At 37.3% G+C, this 16,844-nt stretch overlaps 1 protein-coding gene across 1 annotated transcript in view; it reads left to right on the forward strand.

The window, feature by feature from the left end:
* Nucleotides 1-5,474: 5,474 nt before the first annotated feature.
* The window catches only part of LOC148953030 (carbonic anhydrase-related protein 11-like), a 106,853-nt gene continuing 95,483 nt past the window's right edge, over nucleotides 5,475-16,844 (forward strand). Inside the window, exon 1 of the mRNA XM_089087850.1 lies at nucleotides 5,475-5,536. The gene's annotated coding sequence lies outside the window, so the exon portion shown is untranslated. The remainder of the gene's footprint in view (nucleotides 5,537-16,844) is intronic.

Consider the following 16,844-nt stretch of genomic DNA (forward strand, 5'->3'; position numbering starts at 1 on the left):
TTGAAGTTTCTACAACGACCACTTCCATATGAAGTGCCCAGCTCTAAAGAAAAAAATAATAATAAATAGTACATTGTGCAAACATCGTTCTTATAAACCCTCAGGACATAACTTAAAACACTTGCCCCGACGGTTGTGGGGGAGTGTCCTCCTTAAAAACATATTTTCTACATGGAAATCAACTACGCTGAACAAAATGGCTATCTCAAAATTTTGATTGGATGTGTTTGGGGAAATGATGGGCGTGGGGGAGGGGGGGGGGGGCTAGGTGCTCTCCAATAACTTTCGACTATTAAAAAGGACAATAGCCCTTTGAATTTCCAATCGAATGAGCCCTTTTTGAAGTTTCGACGACAACACCTTCTATAAAAATCTTATATGCCCCCAGAGTATTACTTAAAACCCTTGCCCTGAGGGTAGTGGGGGAGTTTCCTCCTCAAAAACATAGTTGCTATCTGGAAATCAACTAAGCTGATCTAAATGGCTATCTCAAAATTTGGTTTGGATGTGATTGAGGGAATAATGGGCGTGGGGGGGGATAGTTGCCCTCCAATCACTTTCGACTATTAAAAAGGGCATTAGCCCTTTGAATTTCCAATCGAATGAGCCTTTTTTGAAGTTTCTACGGCAACGCCTTATATAAAAACCTTATATGCCCCCAGGGCGTAACTTAAAACCCTTGCCCTGAGGGTTGTGGGGGAGTTTCCTCCTCAAAAACATATTTTCTATCTGGAAAGCAACTACGCTGAACAAAATGGCTGTCTCAAAATTTTGATAGGACGTGTTTGGGGGAATGATGGGGGTGCGGGGGGGGGCTTGTTGCCCCCCAATCACTTACGACTATCAAAAGGGCACTAGAACTCTCAATTTCCAATCGAATGAGCCCCTTTTGAAATTTCTACGACGACCACTTCCATACATAGTGCCCAGCTCTAAAGGAAAAAAATAATAAATAGAAAATTGTACCAACATCGTTCTTATATACCCTCAGGGAATAACTTAAAACACTTGCCCCTAGGGTTGTGGGGGAGTGTCCTCCTTAAAAAGATATTTTCTATCTGGAAATCAACTATGCTGAACAAAATGGCTATCTAAAAATTGTTATTAGATGTGTTTTGGGAAATAATGGGCGTGGGGGGGGGGCTAGTTGCCCTCCAATCACTTTCGACTATTAAAAATGGCACTAGCCCTTTGAATTTCCAATCGAATGAGCCTTTTTTGAAGTTTCTACGACAACGCCTTCTATAAAAACCTTATATGTCCCCAGGACATATCTTAAAACCCTTGCCCTGAGGGTAGGGGGGGAGTGTCCTCCTCAAAAACATATTTGCTATCTGGAAATCAACTACGCAGAACAAAATGGCTATCTCAAAATTTTGATTGAATGTGTTTGGGGGAATAATGAGCGTGGGGGGGGGGGGGGCTAGTTGCCCTCCAATCACTTTTGAATATGAAAAAGGGCACTACCCCTTTGAATTTCCATTAGAATGAGCCTTTTTTGAAGTTTATACGACAACACCTATAAAAAACCTTATATGCCCCCAGGGCATTACTTAAAAGCCTTGCCCTGAGGGTTGTGGGGGAGTTTTCTCCTCAAAAACACATTTTCTATCTGGAAATCCACTACGCTGAACAAAATGGCTATCTCAAAACTTTGATTGGATGTGTTTGGGGGAATGATGGGCGTGGGGGGGATCTAGGTACCCTCCAATCACTTTCGACTATTAAAAAGGGCACCAGCCACCCCAATTGCCAATCGAATCATCCGTTTTTGAAGTTTCCACGACAGCTCCTTCGATACGAAGTGCCTGTCGAAGAAAGAAGAAAAAGAAAACACATTGTGGCCACATCGTTCTTTACTTAGGCAGCGCTAGCGCGCTACCTATGATTTTTTTGTGTTGCTGTTGATGTTATGAGTAATAAATGAACACTAATCGAAACAAATCGTTTTGGTATTGCACAAAAGACACTCTGGCCTTTAGAAGCCTCAGAAGGCTCATATGTTATGATTTTCTCTTCATTTTGGTTATCATTTATTTATTGATTATAATTTCGGTTCATTTTAAGTTTGAATTATATGACTTATCGAACAAAATCGAGTATATCGATGTTGTCAAAAACACGATATCTGCAATATCTCTGTATCGACAAAGGGTATTAAGCTGAAACCTTTGGGAAAATGTTAAGGGGAATTTTGGGCTATATCAAAAGACACTTTGCATCCAGGCTGTCAAAGGGTGTATCGCAATATTTCAGAAGCAGCTAAGGGCATTAACTTGGATCTTCAAGGCATGTTCAGTGGTATTTTGAACCAAACCAGCAGACACTATTAGCATCCCGATGGTCAAAAAGGAGATATCTGCAGTATCTTAGGAACAGCCAAGGGCATTAAGTTGAAACTCTTAAGGGGTGTTGAGGGGTGTATTGAACCAAATACCTGTTGTCATTCAATGTTGTCAAAAGTGCGTGTCTACAATGTTTTTGGAACAGCTAAGGGTTTTAAGTTCAAAGGTTCATAGCCAATTGAATTAAATCAAAAGACACTCCATGCATCTAGGTTTTCGAAAAGGCAGATCTGTAATATCCCCAAAACAGCTAAGGATAATAAGTGGAAAACAGTGCAACGCTTCCTTTTTATGTAAAATAGCTTCTGTTCGTCTTAAGTTTTATGGATCATTTTACTTTTGTTTGATTTTTTTTTTTTTTCACAAGTCTTTGGTGGTGTAAGCATGTTTAGATGAAATTAAATTGAGACACCCAAACAGTTCTCTTGTTCTTATGGGTGACTTCAACGACCTACTACCCAACTGGATTGAATGATCGCTAAGCTTGAAGCAAGTTGTTCGTGAAAAGTAAACTCAAAAGTCTGTCATTAATCTGATCTTCAAAGATATTTCCGATTTCTATAGTGATCCAGTGACGTTGTCGAGTCTTGGTAAAAGTACAAACTTCTGTGTGCACTGGTGTTCCAGGGAGGAAAAGAGAATAACAACCAAGCGAACTTATTTAAGCCGGCCTCTGACTGAGTCTGGAAAAGAGCTGTTCGCTAAATGGGTTATTTCGAAAAACTGGAAAAGTTTGTACGAAAACTGCAATGTCAACGACATTTATAGAATATTTTCAACTGAAATACGGATAACTTATGATGTACATTTTCCAGAGAAGACAGGCACAGTAAACTCAGCTGACAAGCCCTGGGTTAACTCGCGCCTGGATAGGCTGATACGCAAACGCAAAAGGCTCCATAAAAAAGGAGAAGATAGGTGAAGCTTCCAAGCAGAGAAATCAAGTGGTCTATGAATATATATTGGCTGAGAAGTCCTACGGTTCAAAAATGAACGAGCTCATGACCACAAACCCAGCCGATTGCTATAAAGGAATACGGTTTCTCACTGGCTCCTCTGTAAGGCAAAGTATAAGCGTATACGACGAATCTAGGAAAAAGCTTGACGCAAACGCTATTAATAAGTATTTTGCTAGTATTTGCAGAAGCAATCCACCAATTTCCAGTGTTCCCCCCTTGGCTGTTCCATCTCAAATACATGTGATTTTCCCTCACGAAGTTGCAAAGGCTATTGAGAGACTTGACCCAAATAAGGCAACTTATTGGAATTGGGGACTAGCAAAGTGTATTATTGTATGTGTATTAATTATGAATAAAATCTTGTAATAAAATCTTGTGCGTAGACATTCCAGCAACCCTGTACAAAGAAAACGCAGCCTATCTAGCTGAACCTCTGACTAACTTTTAAAACCAATGTATTTTGAGTGGTACCTTTCCTAATGATTTAAAAAAAGCAGTTGTAACGCAAATGCCTAAAGTTTCGAATCCAAAAGGGGTGAGGGATCTAAGACTTATATTTTTAACCCCTATTGTATCCAAAGTTCTCAAGAGTGTTCTAAAGAAATGATTAGTAGAAGAATTCTGTGATCAAATAGATCCCTGTCAGTATGGATTTATCAAAGAATCTAGCACAGTACATTATCTCATCAAAATTATGGAAGAAGCCCTGGAGCATCTAGAAAATAAAAAGATGCATTTGTAGAAATATTGCAAGCAGACTTAGAAAAGGCTTTTGACAAATCAATCCATCCGGATACTCTTGAGTCAATGACAGATTTTAGAGCTTTTTTAATTCGGATAGTTTTAATTTTTTACACGGATTTATAGTTTTACAATCGGATTTTCTTGAGGTTTTCTGTGGAATACCCCAAGGTACCAAAACGGGACCGGTTTTATTTTTAATACTGTGTAACAAAATTGCGACTTGGCATGAGAACAGAGCGAAGTTTGCAGAAGACTTGTCATTGATGATAATTCATAAGCTAGGATCCACGATTTGTACGGATAGCTTAATTCCGTTTAGAGGATGACTGTGAAGAAAAACGGCTTTCAATTAATAGGAAAAAGTCAGCACTTATGAGTCTCGTTTTTGAAAAAAAAGTTCCTAGTCAAAGTGATATAAACTTGCCAAATGTAAATAATATGACAATTTTAGGTGTGACTTTTAACTCAAAAATGTCATGGATGGATCATGTAAATAATTGTACTAAGAAGGCGAATATAGCGTTGTGTAATCTAGTCACAATTCGGCGATTCGGTTTTAGTCTTTTTTCACTGTTAAATTTTTGTACACTGTATATTTGGAGTATTTTAGAATATACTTGTCCTGTGTGGCATCCGGGGCTAAGTAAAGAGCAAAGAAATGACCTTTAGAATGTGCAGGAACGAGCTACCCGTGTGATATTAGGTCCAAAATTCACGAATTATGATGATAGCCTTAAAATCCTTGGCCTAGATGGACTTGATGCCAGGCGACACCAGCTTACAATGGCCTTTGGACAGAAGCTTTTGGAGTCAAACAGGCAGCAAAATTTGCTCCTTGAACCGGCAAGAATAAGGTGTAATACAAGGCACCAGAATAAACTCGAGCCTTGTAAGCCCATGGCTACCAACCGATACAGATTGTCTTTTCGAGAGTATTTTGTGTCTCATTTTAATAAGTAAGTGCCAGGGAAGAGTGATTATTTAAATTATATTGTGTCTCAATTAATTCTTCTTATTTGAAATAATAAATTCGTATTGTATCGTATCGTATTGTATTTCTTAACTTCTTTGGCTGGTACTAAATTTTGGGTAAGAATTACTATTTTTTCCCTTTGGACTTTTCCTTTTTTCAATAGCAGTTTATATTGATGGATTTCCCACAGCTATTAAAACTTGGCTTTGCCTTCGAAGTTTAACATGCTTGAGTTCAATTGATCCAAACTATATCAGATTCCCCTTCTTAAGCTTATCCCCTTTTTTGCACCTTGTAAACAGTTGAAAATATTCCCTTTCTATTCAGAAATTTCAAATAAGAATTCATCTGGAAAATCAGGTCCATTTGGATGACTTGCTCAGGCGGAAATTGTCCAATAGGAATCAGTCCTGATTCTTAGTCCTGGTACTACTTATCGGTTGATTCTCTTTAAAACGGGACAGTTTCTCTCTGGAGTTTGCCTGACGTGTTATAAGGCTTTAATGTTACACCTGGTATGTAGCCCATTAAAAAAAGGTTTTTACCAGGTTTAATAATAGAAGGAAAAGCTCTATATACTATTTTGGTAATAATCAAATCGTAAAACCATTGAAAGATAAGTTTAATTTAGCATAGCTTGAAATTAGTAATTAAAATTATAGTTCAAGCGTCCCTTTAAATTATATTAAATAAGAAAACAAGTTTTTTTTTTAACTGAAAGTAAGGAGCAACATTAAAAATTAAAACGAACAGAAATTATTACGTATATGAAGGGGGTCTTCCCCTCGTCAATACCTCTCTCTTTACGCTAAAGTGTTCTAGTACTCTCAAAAGAGCTATGTATTCTAATTAAACGGCCCCTTGTGATTCAGGAGTCATTCTTAAAGAATTGGGAAAAAATTTAACTTTAGCGTAAACAGCGAGGTAGTTGCCCCCCCCCATATACGTTATAGTTTCTGTTCGTTTTAAGTTTTAATGTTGCTCCTTACTTTCAGTTGAAAAAGCCTTTTTTTTCATATATTTTCTGATCGCTTTTAAATAATGCCGGGAAATCCGTCTCCCCCTCCACAGCAAAATATCGCCCACGGAAGTCTCCTCTAGACAATACGATCTCTGCGATCTATGTAAAATTGAATCGGCAAAGATAAAATAAGACAAATAAAAAGAATTTTGTATAGGAATTCTGGAAAAATCCCCAGTGTAAAATTTCTTCTGAAGAGTTCATCGCCCGAAAACTTACCTTCCCATGGACCCCCCCCCCCCCGCATAAAATCCACCACCATAAAATCAGCATAAAATGAAAAATGTATGCATACTTCCCAATAACAAATACTAAACGTAAATAAAGGGCACATTCATTATATAAAGACCTTTCGCAAGGGACTGTGGGGGGTCATGTTATCTCCAAAAGCATAGGTAATGAACCTTTCAACTATGTTGAACAAAATGGCTATATCAAAATTATGATAGAACAGCTTTGGGGAAAATGGGCTTGGGACGGGGCTATCTTCCCTCTAATCTTTTCGGTCACTTAAAAAGGACACTAAAACTTTTAATTTTGCGTTCGAATGTGCCCTCTTCCGATATTAAATGATTACTGGTTCGATAAGATCATCCCTGAGAAAAAAAGAATTATATTACAAATATTTTCTTTTGTACTTGTTAGAACGTTAAAATCAAAATGACAATTGCAGTGAAATAAAATCTTGAGCTGATGAGTCTTATGCAATTAATATTATTGTATATCAAATATTCAGTTTAATTTTATTTGTTCTTTCCGAGACTGTTCAAGATACAAATAGTTTTCTGTAAAGGGTCAGTGATACAGTAAGCTTTTTACTTTTACATAAGTAAAAGTATATTAAAAAACTTCCATGTTATGGAAGGGAGCAGTAGCCAAATGCTTGTTTATAGTGATTTTGGTCCCTTTTAAGCTTGATTTACTTACCCCTCCAAAGTCAGTACGACCACCCCTTCCATGAAAACCTTATATGTCAGCAATGGGTATCTTGCAGAAGGATTTCTCAACCCTAAGGTATAGTTATTAAAATTTTGGACTATTTTGAACAAAATGACTATTTAAAAATTTTGATCTAATGCGTTTGGGGGAAAGGGACGCCAGAGGGGTCTGGTTACCCTCTGATGACTTTAACTCTTAAAAAGGGTACAAAAAAATTTGATTTTCCAATTAAATAAACCTCCTTCAAAGTTTATATTACCATGCCTTCCATAAAACTTTGAATGTTAACGATGGGCAACTAGCATAACTTATAGCCCTTTCCCCGAGGGCTTGGGCGTTTTTCAAACCCAGAAACACAGTTATTTGACAGTTGTAAATTTTTAAGAAGGCTAGCTCAAAATTTTGATCGGAAGCAATCAGGAAAAAGGGCGTATATGAGGGGGGGGGGGCTGGTTGCCATCCGATTACCGTCAACTTTTAGAAATGGAGCTAAAACTTTCAATTTCTATTCAAATGAGCCTCCTCCAACATTTGTGTGACTACCCCTTCCATAAAAACCTTCCATAAAAGACGCGTTGCTATATGATCTCTGGACAATTTTGAACAAAATGATTATCTCAAATTTTGATCGGATACATTTGGGAAAAAGAGGGCAAGGGAAGAGGGTAGCTGCCCTCTGACCACTTTGACTCCTAGAAAGGAACTAGTAATTTTAATTTCCAATAAACAAGCTTCCTCCAAAGTCTATACCCTTTCATAAAAGTCTGATCCCTGAGGCATAACTTACAACCTTCTCCCCCAGTTCTGGGAATTGTGTCAACTCCGAATGCATTTTTATATGATCTTTGGAATATTTTGAACAAAATGGCTATCTCAAAAGTTAGATCGGATACAGTTGGAGAAAAGAGGGCATGAGAGGGAGCTATTTCCCCTCCGATCACTTTTGACTCTTTAAAAGGAAATGGAACTTCTAATTTTCCATCAAATTACCTTCTTCCAAAGTTTATACGGCCACGTTTTCCATAAAATGCTTATATGCCCGGGGCATAGCTTACAAACCTTGCGTCCGGGCTCTGGGGTGTTGTATAAGCCCCAAATGCATCGTTATATGATCTTTGAACTATTTTCAACAAAATGGCGATCTCAAATTTCCGATAAGACATATTTAGAGAATAGAGGGTGTGGTGGGGGGGGGGGGGATACTGTTGCCGTATGATTAATTTTGACTCTTAAAATGGGGAAGTAAAACTTTCAACTTCTTAACAAATGAGACACCTCCAAAGATTATAATACCACCCCTTCCATAAAACCTTATATACCCGCTGGGAATAACCGGAAACCCCTGACCCCAGACTCTGGGGTATTGTGTCAACCCTAGAGGCTTTGTTATATGATACAGGGACTATTTTGAACAAAATTGCTATCTCAAAATTTCGATCATTTTCATTTGGGGAAAAGGGTATGGGTAGGCTACTTGCCCTCTGATCACTTTTGACTCTTATAAATATAACTAGAACTTTCAATTTATAATCAAATGGGCCCACTCCGAAGTTTATACGACCATCCCTTCCATAGAAACCTTATATGTCCCATAGGCATAACTTAAAACACTGGCCCCTGGGGTCTGGGAGGTTTTTTCAACCCCCCCCCCCCCCCCTCTGGAGGGTTTTGATATATGATCTTTGGTCTATTTGGAACAAATTATTATTTCGAAAATTCTTTGGGTACATTTGGGGAAGAGGGCGTGGTTGGGGGGGGGGGCTCAGCGGTCCTCCTCTCAGTTTGGACTCCTAAAAAGTGAACTCAAAATTTAATTTCCAATCGAATGAGTCTCCTCTGTAGTCTCCACGACCACTCCCTCCGTAAAAACTTTATATACCCCCAGGGCACAATTTACAACACTTACCCCGGGTTCGACCCCAAAGTTTTTGTTATCTGATCTTTGAATTATTTTGAACAAGTGGTTATCTTAAAATTTTGATCGGATGCATTTGGGGAAAGAAAGGGTATGGCGTGGGGATCTAGTTGCCCTCCGATCGTTTTTGACTCTAGATCCTTCAATTTTAATCAAATGAGCCCCCAATGAAGTTTCTACAACTACCCCTCCCATAAAAACATTATATGCCTCCAGGGCAGAATTTACAATACTTTCTCCTGGGCTCTGGGGGGTTTTGCCAACCCCACAGTTTTTGTTATCTAATCTTTGAACTATTTTTAGCAAAATAGCTATCTCAAAATTTTCATCGGATACGTTTGGGGAAAAAAGAGCCTGGGTGGGCTAGTTGCCTTCCGGTCACTTTTGGTTTAAAAAAAGGGGACTAGAACTTTCGATTTCTATCGAATGAGCCCCCTCCAAAACCAAAAATATAATACACAAATAATGATAAGCATTGAAGACTTATGGCTTTTACTATAAGAAACACTATAGCGTTTCCTATTATTAGATTATAACTCTTAAAAGTATATACTGAACCTAAGGAAGAGAGGTTGGCATTCCTCCTCAGCCTCTTGATCTTTACTCTGAAGTTAGCATTTGCCTAAGAAATCTTTAATAGACAAATATTACATTCTAAGTATTAGTGATAGTCTTCATAAAATATAAGTTTCATTATAGAGTAAAAAGTGAGGGGTGTTGTTTAGGTGGTGACAGTCCCTTTATGTAAAGGCCAAATTCTGTTCGTTTTTAGCTTTAATGTCTCGTTTGTATTCGATTAAAAAAAAATCGCTCATTATATAAGATTCAGGATTATCAAACAGTTCGTGGTAACGAACTGTAAGTAAGGAGCGACCCGGCTCAATGGTAACCGAAACTCTAGAAAACGGGTTTTTGATGCCAATAGATATATCAAAAGAATCAGATTTCAATGCTGATTTCAAATATATAACTTTCATCAAGTTTAGAGCTACCCATCAAAAGTTACGCGCCTGAGAAAATTTGGCTGATTTTCAAAAAAGGGGGAAAGACCCCCTAAAAGTTATAGAACCTTAATCAAAATCACACCATCATATTCAGCGTATCAGAGAACCCTACTGTAGAGGTTTCAAGCTCCTATATACAAAAATGTGGATTTTTTCATTTTTTGCCAGAAGAAAGATCAAGGGTGCGTTTTTTTTTTTTTGTTTGTTTTTTTTTTTTTTTTTTTTGTCCCCGGGATGTTCGTATCGACCCCGTGGTCTTAGAATATCGTGGGAGGGGTCATTGGAACGGAAATTAAATTTTCTCGTGCCCTTTTTAGGGGACCAAAAAAAATGGAGGGCAACTAGGCCCCCTTCCACGCTCATTTTTTTACCAAAGTCACCCGATCAAAATTTTGAGATAGCCATTTTGTTCAGCATGGTCGAAAATATGATAAATATGTCTTTTGGGATGACTTAATCCCCCGAAGTACCCAGAGGGAGGGCTAAAAGATATGAACTTTACCCAATGTTAACATATAGTATTGGTTATTCGGAAGTATACAGAAGTTTTCTGGAGTTTTTTTGTCGGCTTGGGGTTGTGAGGGTGGGGTGGGGAGTTATGTTGGAGGATCTTTTCATGAAGGAATTTTTCATGGGGGAAGGGAAATTGCCATGAAGGGGGCACCGGACTTGCCAGCATTATTTATTGGTTATTGGGAAGTATACAACCATTTTCAGGAAGGATTTTTTCTGGAGGGGGGCTAGAGGAGGGAGTTACGCTGGAGAATATGTCCCTGGAGGATGTTTCTTGGGGGTAAGGGACATTGCTATGAAGGGGGCGCCGGATTTCCAAGCATTATTTAAAAAACGATCAGAAATTAAATAAAAAAAAACCAAGTTTTTTCAACTGAAATGTAAGAAGGAATATTAGAACTTAAAACGAACAGAAATTATAACGTATGTGAGGGGGTTCTCCTACAAGTCAATACCTCGCTCTTTAAGCTACAGTTTTTTTTTAGTGCTTTCAAAAGAGCTCTCTATTCTAATTAAACGGCCTTTGTGATTCAGGGGTTTGTGAATCAAATTTTTTTTTAACTTTTAACGTAAAGAGCTTGGTATTGACTAAGGGCAGAACCCCCTCATATACGTAATAACATATACGTAATAAAAAAAAACAATAAAAAAACAAGCGATACGGCTCAATAGTAATCGAAACTTTTAAAAACGGAATTTTGATGTCAATAAATGTATCAAAATAATGTGTTTATAATAATGATTATAAATATATAAATTCTATTCAGTTTAGTATTACTTATCAACGGCACCGATACTGAGGATCTTTACTCTATTTTTTAAAGAGGGGTGAAACATCACCTACAAGAGAAAGAATTTTAATTAAAATCACATCGTCTTATATAGAGTACCAGAAAACACTCTTACATCTATTAAAATATCATATCTGCAAAAATCTACAACTTTGAATTTTTGCCAGAAGAAAAATATACGAATATAGAAGTTAGTTACGTAAGTTAATTTGTAAAGACATTCATTTAGCAAAAGAAAAGTAAAATTTTTATGCAAATAAAAGCTGCATTAACTAAAAAACGATCAGAAATTAAATAAAAAAAACAAGTTTTTTAAACTGAAAGTAAGGAGCGACATTAAAACTTAAAACGAACAGAAATTATTCCGTATATGAAAGGGGCTGTCCCCTCCTCAACGCCTCGCTCTTTATTCCGTATATGAAAGGGGCTGTCCCCTCCACAACGCCTCGCTCTTTACGATAAAGTTTGACTGTCTCACAATTTTTTTTTTCAAACAATAAAAAACTTTAGCTTAAAGAGCGAGGCGTTGAGGAGGGGACAGCCCCTTTCATATACGGAATAATTTCTGTTCGTTTTAAGTTTCAATGTCGCTCCTTACTTTCAGTTTAAAAAACTTGTTTTTTTTATTTAATACAAAAAATAAATGAGCCTGCCGCCTCCTTCAATCCCTGCTCTTTGAAACGGCATTTAACGTTTAGTATAAGTATACTATGAGAAGAAAATGGGGTCATTTGCATTTATTTGCTTTAGTAATATAAAAAGATATCCTAAATATCTTAGGAACCTTATAATAAATACTAATTGCACTTGACTCTCAATAACTCGAACGTTGATGACTCGAAATCTTCGATATCTTGAAGTAGTTTTAGTCCCCATAGAAAAACCCGTCTAAGTCGAAGAAAAAAACATGCATAACTCAAATTAATTTTGCGGTTATATTTTATCTCTGTAAGTCAAAGGGACCCAAAAATTACCTTTAGAAACTCGAAATTCAGCAAATATGTCGTCATTTAATTTTCACTTTACCTCCAGAAGTAACAGTTTACTTCTGTGTCTTGAAGTTTTTTCAACAGACCTCTGTTAGTCGCAACCCGAGAATGCAGGTGACAATTAGTAAACTTTGATATGTATGAATTTTTTTTTTAATATATTTTTTAAACAGATTTGGTTAATGTTCAGGTGTCTATTTCCTAGCAAACTAAATTTATTATTGACCTTTGAAAGTCGAGTCTTGACATTTGAAAATAAATCCTTTATATGTCGTCTATAATACACTAATAACGTTATTCTTAACTTTATAGCATCTGCAGGGAGTAAATTTAAGGATTTTGTACCTCTGTAGGCCAAATTTTGTGAAGAATTACCTCTATACCTCGAACTATGCATAAGTCGAACTGTACGTAATTCGAAGAAAAATCGTGGTCCAGTGAAATTTGAGCTAGCAAGAGTCGACCTTTATATTATTTCAAATACTAAACCCAAGCCTTAAACTACCCCTAACTTTTTAATCATCTCTGGAATAAAAACTACAAGAAATGTAATCTCTCTTTTAACTTTTGAAACCAGTTCATTTAATCGTGTTCACACACACGCATCCCAACCCTACTGTGCAGATAAGCGTAGCAGCGTTATTGCTCATGCTACACTGAGAAAACTGTGGGCATCAGTGTTTTGAGGATAACGAAAATCCATCACAAGGTGTACTCCTTAAAATGTTTCTCAATGAGGGGAAGGGAGAATTGAAAAAAAAAGGCCTTTCGGGTAATAATATCTGCATTTTTTAAGGGAACTCTTTAGAAGAAGATAAAACCACAGCTGTGAGTATCTTTGTCGGCTTGATACGAAATTTTGTATTTCGTATACAGGAGCATTAACTAACATTTCAGAGTTCACAATTTGTTTTAATTTCACGGTGGAAAATTTATCGAAAAGGCAGAGATATCTTTCATGTCGTAAGACATTTTGAATCCGGAATAAGAAATAGTAGGGCAGATTGCTCGTTATTATTTGCCAGTTAAGTCCCATCCATGGACTTGATACTGCAACAGTAGGCTGATATTGGTATATGCTAACCGACAGCATGCAAATCCTTAGGAATGAAAAATTAGTATTCAGTGTTGACTTCAAATGAGATATGTTTCTACCATTATTGTTGTTGTTTTAACGCATGAAGTTCCTTGGTAATTGTAATGAAACTTAAAGAAAAACTAGTAGCTATGTTTGCTCGTTTATATTACTCTTGCCTTTTTGTTTAATGAATTTTATTCTGTTTGTTGTTTTAGTTTTATCCGTAGCAGCAACACGGGTTTTAAAAGTAGCCTACTAGTAATCGTTGTTTCAGCAATTACTATAAAACGTCCTCTTAATATTGTGAATCTCAGGGTTCCATTGGACTCGTTCAAGAATTTCAATCTCAAGATCATCGTCGGATTAAGATCATCCGACGATCATCTGTCTTGGTTCCAAGTTTGAAAATATTTCTAGGTTGAGTATACTTAAGGGTAACTTTATTAATTAACTAGGAACTTGACCCTACTGACTAGAATTGGGAGCTTACACCAGCAATTTTTTTTATTCCAAAACCACCTAGGGGAGACCGGGGCATTGTGGACACTTTTTCACAGGATTGCAAATAACTTTTCAGTAAGACTCTTTTTTGCACATCCGATTCTACCGACATTAGCTTCAGTATGTTAGCTTTATTTTAGCTATTCATAACAAACTTATACCTCTTACCAGATTCTCATGGGAAGTGACCAAACGAAAAGTGACACAAAAGTGTCCATATACCTGGATTACCCGGGTATAATGGACACTTGGTATGGGTAAATTGGATACTGATGTCCATTACACCCTGGGCCGCTAAAGTCAGAAATAGAAGATTAAAATTCGGAAGTAAAAATGAAAGTAAAAGAGAAGCATAAGAAATAAGAAAGAGGAGGGTTGGTTGTTTATTAAAAATGTATCAAATATATATAACAACTAGGTATGCAGTGACAGCCTAGGTAATTTTCAGCTGTAGGCTTTAATTCAACTCAGCTGTTCAGCTGTGGTTTTTTAAGCAATCACAACTACTTGATGTCAAATTGGGACAGGTTCACTTGAAAAAAAGCTAGTCTGCTTGTCGCATAGTGCCACCAGTAAATGATGGAGGCCCTATGTTCATTTTGATGCTTGCTTTGTCGAATGTAAGAATATGGTCTGTTCTCGTAAACTTCATGAAAGGAGCAAGTCTTTTCAAATAGAGTACCTCATATTTGTCTTCATCCTGTGAAACCATTTTACCAATTGGGTAGGTTGGAATTTTCCCTATTTTTCCCTCTAAGACAAATACATAGTCACCAGTTTTCACTTCTTCATAGCCAATGTCTTCCACAACATCTGCATGCATACTTTCATCATCTGGGTCATTTAGATGAAATTCTTCCTCCATTTCATCCTGACTACTCTCTATAGTGTCAAAACTCAGGGCCTTTTTCCCTTTTTTGTTGCTAATTTTGGCCTTTTTACTTCTCACTTTTTCTTTCCCTTAGCCTTTGCTGTGCGTTCAGCGAAGTCTTTCATCAGTTGATTTTTAACAGGTGTGTCAGTGGCTGTAATGCTCTTGGTCCTTTTGTGGTTGGTAGTATTTTTTTTGGCACTGGCTTTAGGGTGAGGAGAAATCTTTTCAAGGGAGATATTTGGGCATACAGGCGTTTCTTCTTGTAATTCTGAAGATGCACTTGAAAATATACTTGGCTTAGACAGATCATTACTTTCATGAGGATAAATGCTCGGAGTAGCTGGTTCTGCACGATCAGAGACATAGCAACTCAAGAATTCGTCGTCCGTAAAAATATCACGGTTGAAAGGATAGACTCCAGAAACTCTGAAGCCAGACTGAATATTCTGCGGCGTGAAAGCCTGTGGAAAAGCAGTGCCAAGCAGTTCCGCAATAGTATCAATCTCGATGAGCTGACCAGGATGGTTAAGCATCCATGCATCAGCAGCTCTATTGTAGTGAGCTTTGAATGGTCCCAAGACTGATCTTTCCAAGGGCTGAAGCTTGTGACTTATGTGTGGTAGGACAATAAGTATCACAATTCTATCCAATTTCGCATATTCTGCTGATTCTAGACTGATATGGCTCGCATGGTTGTCCATGATCAATAAGACTTTTGAGACAAAACTACATCGTATGGGCTTGTGAAAGTGTTTAAGAAATTCTGGGAAGGTTTCAACAGTCATCCATCCGATTACATAAGCAGCACCTTTCGTGCCAGTAGGGGCACCAGAGACAATTCGATCTTTGATGTGAACACGCTGAAAAACCATAAAGGGGAGAATCGCTACACCTGTAGCACTAACTGCTCAACATACCGTTACAAGCTCACCCCTCTCGGCTGATGTTAGTTGAACAACTTGCTTAACACCTTTTGGAGCTAACACTTTCTTAGGACTTTCAACATTCCATAGAGCATAAGCTTCAAATTTCTTCTTTTCTAACACAGCTGAGTAGTTGTCAAAAACTCAATGACTGTTATTTTATTGAATGCTGTTGCCCGAGCAATGCTCGTAGCCTGAGGAGAACGGATAGATACACTTGGATTTATTTTCAGGAAGTACGTAAACCAATCTACACCAGCAACTGTATTATTTTCCCAGCAGTCCGGAATCTTTTTCTTGTCCATTTTTGCAAACTGAGAGGCCAGAATACGACTTTGTTTTGGGCTGAATCGATAGTGTAGCTTACTAGCTTTTGTCAGATAATTAGCTAGATTATTTTCTTCAATACCACTTAATATTTTTTTAATACCTTTGTCAGCTTTAAATAGCTCTGGTTCTTTATTCTCAAGTTCATTTAAAGACACTTCCTTCCAAAGTTCTACCCATCTTATCAGGCTTGCTAAATGGATATTGAGTTTCTTTGTCGTTTCCTTCTTAGAAACACCACTGCGAATCATTATCAAAGCTTCTTTAATTGTATGCCCGTCTGTTAAGCACCTGGTTGACTTTCTTAGATAAGTTTTTGTCATCTGAAACAGAATTACCTATTATAATATAGATGTGGAGTAGATTTAGGGCATCATGGACACCCTTGTCCATATTACCCTGGTCTTTGGTGTCCATATTGCCCCTTAATTAGTTACAATAAAATTTTTAAATATGTCCTCTCCACGAAGTGCCACTTCAAATTATAAGTATAAAATGCCTAGCCTAAGCAGTAATCTCTTGAACTTACCTTAACAACATTGTGAAAGTAAATACTGCTTGCTGAAAATTTTAATTCAGTGAAAACAAAGAAATTTACTTCACCTTTGAAAATTCCAAGTTTATGCTCTCAGAAATGAATGTGTAATCCAAACGACAGAAGTCATTTACCACGTGTCTCTACCATTATCGCCACCTATTTTGGCTGTAATGAACTTTAATCTAGAGTCACCTGGGTAGGAGTGGGGTGTCCATATTACCCAGTGTCTATATTGCCCCGATATCCCCTAATGAGAAATAAGCCTGATTTGCCAAAAATTTAGAGCGAGCTTCCACAAAACTTGAGTCAAACTGAGCCCTGAGAGAAGCTTATGATTCTGTCCAAGACGTTCTTTAAATAAAATTCTAGGCTTCCTTGAAAATAATATTTTTAAGAACTATTTTTTTTTT

The sequence above is a fragment of the Artemia sp. Qi Xiang Cuo genome, chromosome 4 (genome assembly GCF_049724085.1).
Source record: "Artemia sp. Qi Xiang Cuo chromosome 4, ASM4972408v1, whole genome shotgun sequence".
Lineage (NCBI taxonomy): Eukaryota > Metazoa > Arthropoda > Branchiopoda > Anostraca > Artemiidae > Artemia > Artemia sp. Qi Xiang Cuo.